This window comes from Branchiostoma floridae, chromosome 10 (assembly GCF_000003815.2).
Source record: "Branchiostoma floridae strain S238N-H82 chromosome 10, Bfl_VNyyK, whole genome shotgun sequence".
NCBI classification, from domain to species: domain Eukaryota; kingdom Metazoa; phylum Chordata; class Leptocardii; order Amphioxiformes; family Branchiostomatidae; genus Branchiostoma; species Branchiostoma floridae.
In genome coordinates, this window is record NC_049988.1 from 21,081,074 (window position 1) to 21,088,223 (window position 7,150).

Genomic DNA, 7,150 nt, shown 5'->3' on the forward strand with positions numbered 1-7,150 from the left:
GACAACTGTGATGCACATGCTAGTGGAAACCCTTGGTGGGTTGAGATGTGCGGATGTGAATGGGGACTTGCTTGTGTCTTAAGGTGGGGTCACACCTGCGTATATATTTAAGTCCGTATGAGGCGCGCATGAGAGTACATGTATTTACCTCCACCAGGCTCCACAGGTCGTTAATGATAATAGAAATTGGACAAACGTAAACAGGTAACATGTCAGACGAGTTAGCTGGGTCGCTAACCATACTTCTCGGTCAGCTAACTCATCTGGCATGTTGTGTATCTATATTTGTCCGATTTGTACAATTTTTCCCGCGCCCTGTGGAGCCTGGTAGAGACTAAGAGCGTCATACGCACCTCAAACGGACTTGAATATATACGCACGTGTGACCCCACCTAAAGAATAGGTGGACGTTCCCGCATAATTTCTAGCACCAAGTAATTTTTTTCCACAAATATACATTTTTATAGTGTATTTTTTCCACGATTTTGGAATAATATACACGAAAGAATAATATATTTTTTATTTAACTAAAGGGAAAAGGAAGTTTGAGGCAGAAAGTCACAGGAGGTTTTGTTGTTCTTTCCTCTCGTTCAAAGTCGAAGTGTCAGAAATGCTACAAAAGTGGAAGAAGCCTTACTTGACCCCCCCCCACACACACACACATCTGCACCCCCACACACACACCTGCCCCCCCCACATCTGCCCAACCCCCCCCCCCCCTCTGGTTTTCCACTGACATGTGCAGAAGCTGAGGTTCTTTGTCCGAGTCGTTCTTGATGCAGTGAAATATGAAGTGTTATCCCGGTGCAGTAGAAAGTATTTTTGTATGCAATTGTACGGATGTGAAAATGCAGTATTGTGATACGATATGGCACCCTGTAGGTAGTAATTTACCTTCTGAGTTGTCAACATCCCTTTTTTCATGTGGGCGAATCGCTGGTTCTTTATACATAAACCAAGACATAAAATCACATCCGCCTTGTTGGCAGTGACACCTGCCTGCAGTGTGGACATTAAATCACATCCACCATATTTGCAGCGACACCTGACTGCAGTGTGGAATAGAGTGGTCAGTATTGCCCTGAGCAAGGCGACAGTTATGTTATTGTTAGGGTTACTGGGTGGGCTGACTACTCTCTCTACTCGACCTTACAATAGTCGGGGCTAAAATGCAAGTGTCTGGAGCGGCTGTCATTCGGCGCTAACTCAGGTGACCTCAATACGACAGTAATTGCCCCAGGTGCGGCCATACGACTGTAGAGTTGAACTACTCACACCGGGAAGGACCCCTACTCTTTTCGATAAGTGTGGTGGGTTCTTAAAAGTGCTCGAGGTGTGGCTCTCCTCAAACACGGGACCCAAGACGGTCACCGGAACTTTGGCTGTGAGTTTATGTCTTGGTTGTGATTAGAGAACGTTGTTGTGTTATCCACTGAGTTGTCAACCCTTCGGGCACACCTTAAGTTCGTTTCTTACCTGGTTTACAGGTGTTTTATATACTTCAGCTGTTTTACTCTACGTAGTCTTCACAAAGGTGGCGCTAAATTAATTAATTTTTCTCAGACATTTTCAAGTAAAACTGAAGCAGGGAGGGCAGCATGAAAACTAGTCTCTACCAGACTCCGGATCGCTGGAAAAATCGTAGAAATGGAACAAATAGAGGAGTAAGCCGGCCAAAGGAATATAACCGTCTAGGGAACAGCACGCGATCCATCGCGAGCTGTTCCCTGGCCGGTTATATTCCTCTCTATTTGTTCCATTTCTACGATTTTTCAGCGATCCGGAGTCTGGTAGAGACTACTTGAAAACAGGGTTGGGAGGGGAACTTGAGTCTGACTCCATGAAACTTTGTGTGCCAAGGAACAGACTTTCCCTCAGCATCTGTTTTCATGTTGGAATTCCAGTTTTGGTTTATCTTTCTAGATTCAACAAACTAAACTGTCATCATCTCTCTTCTGTGTAATGTTAGTTCACCATTATCCGCGGGGTAACCTATATCCGTTGTATTCTAAAGCAGGGAATTTTGGTACGTCAAGTCGAAGGATGGTATTTTCAAAACTGCAATATTTTGAAAACTGCAGTTTTTGAACCACCGTCCGTAGACTTGTCATTCCTCATAACCCTGTTTTTAAAGACAACGGACATAGGTTACCCCACGGATAAAGGTGACCTAAGCGTTACCTGTAGTACCTCGCGTCTCAGGATTCAGGTTTGCATACATCAGAAACGTCCTCTACACAGACTTTAGAAAATAGAACTTCATGCACAAAAATTTATCGAAAGTGATTCTTTTCCATGTCATGTTGATGCCAACCTTGAGATTGTCGATTTTCTGTATAAATCTTGTTTTTGATGAGTTCGGATAAAAAGCCGTGTTTCCGTCCAATGATGTTCCCTCTGGGAACAAGAGAGAACGCCGATTGTGTGAAACCTGTGCGATTTTGTGGCCTGGGTCCCGCGTACGGTGTTGTCCGTTGTTGCCGCCATGATACCATGGTCCGTCCGTGCCATGTCCGCTGTGCAGTGTGTCTGTATCTTACAGTATATTGTGTCGCCAACCGACTTTTGTATTGTATAATATCAGGAAATAATTCTACACCAACCTAGAGCCCCTCATGTATATAGACTTTTAATTTATTTCTATGTACTTAAAATAAACACTGAAGTGAGTTTAGTGATGTAGAGTTCACCACAATTTGATTTTAGACTCTATCGTCAGGCAGCCGTTAGTGTAGGCTGCCTCGTCATGTTGCCAAACTTGGTTTCATTTTAACCCTTTTACGCAATGTTGGCTGTTATAGAGGTGAGAGTTTGGGACAGAAGTTGAAGAAAGATTGCTATGAATTTTGATTTTTTTTCCTTCAGCTTTTTATGGTTTTGTGAATGATTCATTGTAGCTGACAGTGTAAGTAAATATCGAAGATAAAATCTTGCAAAGGATTTAACCCCAGAATTTATGCAGATTGAATTAATTGCGGAAATTGTCAAATTTCTTGTAACAAAATTTAGGAAATTTTCACTATTTGAAGACTAGCCAGAGAAGTTCGCAGCAATGCTGAAAGAGACGCGTGTCTTGAAAAAGCAGCACGAAAAAGTTCTGTCTGCTCTTTCTCTCAAAAGTCTTTAAACCATTTACAGCAAGCGTTTTTCTGTCATAGTTGTAGGACCGAGCTGTGCCTCAGAGTTAACCCCTGGCCTGCTACCCCCACCCCCGTTTGCCAGTGTCTATGTGGTACATGGACACCCATAGTGAACCAAGCTTAAGGGTTAAACTGTTGTATTGTATAATATATGAATTATGCAACACTGTTTTGGACTTGTGGAAGGTACTTGTCAGGGAAAGCTGTGAACTCTGACCTTTGCCAGGAAATGGTCAGAGTGATTATATATGAATTGTTTCCTTTTCAAGGGGAAAGTTTGGAACTCGGAATTTCTCTGCAATTGGTTAGGAAAATTGTGAAACTTTTCCTGGAATTAGTATGTAAGAGCTGTAAACTCTGACCTCTATCAGGAATGATTCAGGAGAAAGTCGTGAACTTTAACCTTTTCCTGGAATGGATCTTAATAGAGCTACTTGAAAGAGCTGTAAACTCTGACCTCTTGTTGGAATTGTTCAGGTGAAAGTCCTGAACTTCGACCCTTTCCTGGAATGGATCAGAAAAAGTTGTAAACTCTGACCTCTTCCAGGAATTGTTAAAGGGGAAATATTTGAACTTTGACCTCTTCCAGGAATTGTTAAAGGGGGAAAGTTTTGAACTCTGACCTCTTCCAGGAATCATATGCAATATACCACAGTAAGATGTGCTGCAAGTTCATGTCCAGATTTGAACATTCATTTCCCAAATTTTAAAGGTACAATGTTTGAAATATTAGATTCATCATAATCATACATGCGTCAATGCTTATTTTGCGTCATGGAGTCTTTATCATTGCCATAAACTTGACATTTTAGAGACATTTTACTTGCAAAAGGGAATGTCCATTGCCAAATTTGCAGTATGTTTCCAAACAGTGTGATATTTCCTGGCACACTTAAAACGGAACGGAGCAGAAACAGCCAACATGGCCATTTGGTCAGTTTCAGTGAGATTATTCATGATTATACCCGAACGTTCTCTGCATGTGTTTTGTGCTTCTGATTATTAACAACTTTTCCTGTTTAATTTTGAAGACATCGATGCCATGCTCTGTAAGAAATAAATTCTATGGGAAAATAGGAAAATGTGGCAATTTTTTTATTGTTTGTTAATCAAAGTGAACGTACATGATTGGAGATCTTTGTATTGTAGGAGAGAGAGACCGAAAAGTAGTGTGCATTTGTTTGTGTGTGTGTGTGCGTATGTGTGTGTGCATGCGTTTGTTTGTGTGTTTGCTTATGGGTGTGCGTGCGTGTGTATGCGTTTGTGTGTGTGCGCATGTGTGTGTATTTGCGTTAGTGTGTATATATGGGTGTGTGTAAGAGTATGTGTGTAAGAGTGTGTGTGAGTGTTTTTGTATGTGCGTATGTGGGTGTGTATGTGTGTAAGGGTTCGTGTGTTTTGTGTGTGTGTAAGAATGTATGTGTGCATCTTTGCATGTTCAGGTTAGTGTGTTTACTCGGCAATCAGAAAACTGGTACACACGCAGAAAAACTGCTCCATGTTTAAAATCAGAAAACGGGTATACAAGCAGAACACTAGTGACGCTGTACAGTAAGTACAGTATCGAAGCAAAGCAATTCTCTGCTTTACTTTTCTGCTTAACAAGTTGGTTAGAACATAGGCTCGTTTAAGTGATTTCGGTACGTTCTTTTGGCGAATTTCCTAGTCGAAACAATATCTGGACAACACACGGATATTTGGGGCCTTTGCTCTAACAACTCCAGATGTACGATTTACTAGTTACTTTTACTGCGGAGAGCATACATACAGATACAGAAGGTGCTATTTATTCCAGGTTCTATATTTTATTGGTTAGTTTAACTATACTGCTCATCGTCGGAGAGCCGCTGCATAGTGGTGGTGAGAGTTCCGCCTGTCGCCTACGGACGTCCTGCAAAACATTAACAGAAATGACAGGGATCAGATGTGATGTGTTTTGACATGGTTTATAACAAGAGTATCGATGGTCTAACGTGCTTAGTCAGATGAATAATTGTGGCATGTTTAAAAGATGGAAGGGTGTCAGGAAATGGGACGGTTAGAGCCAGTACCTGGGGCAGCCTGGCATATGAAGTAAAACACACTGTCGCATGGGTAGTCGTGCAACTCGGTTGCTGATCCGGTGTAAAGAACGCAATCTTCGTTGCCCACATAGCTGTTCGGTTGTCCCGGAGCCCAGGAGTTGTAGGTCCCAAGTGCAGAACCATCCACCCACTCAAAGCTTCCCTCTTCGCGCTGATCGTGCAGGCCGATCCAGTAGGGCAGCCTGTCGCGCACGGACTTGTACAAGGAGTTCAGGAAGGCGTCGGTCTCAGCGTCTCGGGGCATGGCGAGGGTGCCGCCGTCTTCACGACAGGCCGCGGCCGCATCGCTGAAGGTCTTCTCTGTGTTGAAGGCCTTGTAGCAGATTCCACGGAACACTGCGTAACCTTCAGGACAAGATGCTGGAAACAAATTAGGTCAACAACATACATATGAATAAAGCTACAAGTTAATGGAGAGATGTGATGAAATGTATGTAATTGTTAATGACTTGTAATTATTAGAATAATGATAGTCCCCTAAGTTTAGACCGTCACATGGCAACTCAAACCCAACTTACGCAGCGCCTTACGCATCTCGTGAAGACTCTGCTCTAAGGCGGCGGTTCGGCTTTGCTCCTTGTCCAGGTCTCGCTTCAAGGCGTCAACAGTGGTGAATAGTTGGCGCATGTCGTCTTGGTCGCGCTTTAAGGCGTCAACAGTGGTGGCCATGTCGCCTATGTCACGATTCAAGGTGTCAACAGTGGCAGACATGTCGTCTTGGTCGCGCTTCAAGGTGTCAACAGTGGCAGATATGTCGTCTTGGTCGCGCTTCAAGGTGTCAACAGTGGCAGATATGTCGTCTTGGTCGCGCTTCAAGGCGTCAACAGTGGTGGATATGTCGTCTAGCTCACGCTTCAAGGCGTCAACAGTGGTGGACATGTCGTCTTGGTCGCGCTTCAAGGCATCAACAGTGGTGGACAGCTGGCACATGCCATCATGGTCGCGTTTCAGGGCGTCAACAGTGGCGGAGAGTTGAGTTATTTCCTAAAGACGAAAGTCAGATTATCACAAATAAGTAGAAAAGTAGAGGGGAAACAGCAGTATGTTCCGTGGTAGGTAGTCAATTAAAACGAAGAGCAGAACAACGGAAAGATGTTTGAAAATAGTTTTGTGTACAAACGTGTTTACCTCCTTATTCATGACAGTCAGAGGGGCGAATGCCAGAGCAACTAGACCTAGAAGCACGGCAATGCCAGCGGCCATGTAGCTACGGTGGGAGCGGATGAAGCTACAGCGAGCACGGCAGCCGCTTGCTTCACCGGCATACGTGCGGTCTATTAGAAAAACATATTTGTCTCAGTCACACAGTGGTAAGATAAGTAATGAGAAGAAAGTGATTATTCCCTATCTCTAACTGATATTGTGTCTTCTTTTTGTCAAAATGGCAAGATAATTGTATCACTGAAAAAAAAGGCAAGTTACATAAACCGACGGCTACCTGCAGACGTGTACGTGGCATAACGTTTCACCGCCTCGGCTTCTTCGTATGTGTCTGTAGACGTTTCTTGGTCTCCTTGCCACTTGTCAAAAGCGCCGTTGCCATGGCGGCCACGTCCGCGGGAACCACCCTGATGGACAGGAGGGGGTTGGGACGGCGGCCCGCTGGTTTGGCCGCTGTCAGGGCGCGGGAAAGGGGACCGGACTGGCTCTGCTTGCTGGTACATGACCGCACTGTACAGTCAAGAAGCAAACAATACAGCAGCCAACGTCAAGGTGCATGAATATGGACAACAATGCCATGATTAGTCTGGAGAATTGAGGATGTCTTTGCCCATATTTGGAGGGATGACGCGGTATGACGTGCTGAAGATGACATTTTGTTTTTCTGCAAGAGGCAGACTAATTTTCTGGGAAAAGAAGCTAACCTTTGGGGCTGGGAGGTCGAGGTGGAAACATGGAAAATATGATACATTGACAATGTAACAT